A 1,941-nucleotide genomic window follows, 5' to 3' on the forward strand; every position below is an offset into this window, starting at 1 on the left:
GGCACCAAAAAAATGTGGCGCCACACAGTGGTCCAACGGCGTGAGAAGCGTTAGCGTTGTGTGAAGGGTCTATTTTGAGCAAAGTTTCTTGAAGTGTTTATTTATAAAATATGTTTTAAAAGAGCTAAAAAAATAAAATTTTATATTTAATCGATGTATGTCTGTGATGTCTAATTTTATTGAAAATGTATGTATCAGTTAGTAACTTAAAGATTGGTATGAGATATACAGAGAGACCCAAAGGTGAGGTTGGACTAGAAGAGAGTCACGAGAGAGCACATCCGATGGTTCCGGACGGTCCGGTATGTATCGCTAGTTACGTTGTACATCCCATGGAACCTAACCAGCGAGGAGTGTTTATACTATTAAAAATAAACACCATATGATCAATTACCAATAGTCCTGTTTATTAGAAAGATGTGTTTTCCTAATAGACATATCCTTCCATTATATCCATTCAACTTGTATAAATATGTAAACACTTTATGAATCAATACATGAGTTCATTACTTTCATTCTCTACTTCTTTGTCTCTCTACAATTATGTGCAATACGTTATCAGTCACTTTGTTCTACCACTAATCGGCCAGACAAGAAGCAAGGTACGATGGCCTCGATCAACAGAGGCACACAATGCCTTTCCAATGCAAGCGCCGACCACTTCATTCGAAGGGAACACACGCCAAGCCAGAATAGAGAAGAAGCAGCACTACGGTGTCATCAACCTTCGTCTTCTTCTTCTACGGTGTCACAAGGCACCATAACGACGACAAAGAAGATCACACGAACATCACCTGCATGACCGCGATCTCCTCTTCACTTTGCGTCCTCCAACTGACTGCGGAAACACCAACAGAAGAGAGGAAGAAGAAGCAAACATCGATGGTAAACATTACCTCCCTCTGATGTTCGTCCACTAAGAAAGATGGTGTCGGATCCTGACCCTTCACTACCGGCAGCAGCCAAACCCACTCTCACGGCCCTCGACCAGCGCCGGATCTAAAGACGGCGCTCTTTCACACACCGTCCCCGATCGATCCATGCCGTGGATCCGGATCTGGTGACGCATCTCCTGTAGGCGGCGCCCCAGCCATACGAGACCGGCGCAATGGCCTAGGCCTGCCCGCATCTATCTTGCCACTCCAGTGGCGAGTTCTTCCCACACCGGCCTTGGCCCGGCTGCGACAACTTCGTCCGCTCGGTGATTCGAACCGCCTGCGCAGTGACCGGCGGCGGTTTATCCATGGCTGGTGATCGTACTGGCGACGCGGCTCCTCGAGCCACGACGGTGCTCCTTCGGGGTGCTCAGCCCTGGGTTGGCGCTCGGCAATGACAAGGCTAGCATCACCAGCCACTGGAGGCAGCACCAGAGGCGCCCCTCTAGCCCACCTTCCACGATGGCGGCGGAGTATGTCGGACACGCCTCACGGGCGGCGATCCGAGGCGGGTCAGGCCCCTCCGGCGGTGGCTGCGGCGGAAATCCCGCACCAAACAACCGTCGACCGCATTCACTGTCCATCCGATTGGGGATAAGGCCAATGGCAAATTTATAGAAAAACCCTCCTATTTTCTGTTATTTGAAAAGCCTGTGAATAATCAAGAATAACAGTTCACTATTATTTACGTTTTAGCCCTTGTAGTTTTTGGAAAATACATAACAGGCTAAAGAAAGTAATACATATTCTGTTATTTACAATGTAGTCCTCTGACTATGCAAATATTTCACTATGCTCAATTTACCTTATGTAAATATATATTCCAGACCCTCAGGTCTTTAGGAATTGCATATATGACATATACAATTGCATATATTACATGCTATTTGCATTTAAGCCCTCAGGCTATGTGCAAACTACGATGTCATTAATTTACTTGCTGTAAAATTACACTCTAGGCCCTGAGGTCTTTGAGAATAGCATCGTATTATGTATTATATTTACA

At 46.2% G+C, this 1,941-nt stretch overlaps 1 long non-coding RNA gene across 1 annotated transcript; it reads right to left on the reverse strand.

Annotated features, from left to right (window-relative positions):
• Nucleotides 1-419: 419 nt before the first annotated feature.
• LOC133924028 (uncharacterized) lies at nt 420-1,624 on the reverse strand. Its single transcript, XR_009910744.1, has 2 exons — nt 944-1,624; nt 420-838 (listed from the first exon to the last, which is right to left on the reverse strand). It is a non-coding gene; the product is annotated as an uncharacterized LOC133924028 (long non-coding RNA).
• Between the last annotated feature and the right edge of the window lie 317 nt (nt 1,625-1,941).

This window comes from Phragmites australis, chromosome 7, assembly GCF_958298935.1.
Source record: "Phragmites australis chromosome 7, lpPhrAust1.1, whole genome shotgun sequence".
Taxonomy (NCBI): domain Eukaryota; kingdom Viridiplantae; phylum Streptophyta; class Magnoliopsida; order Poales; family Poaceae; genus Phragmites; species Phragmites australis.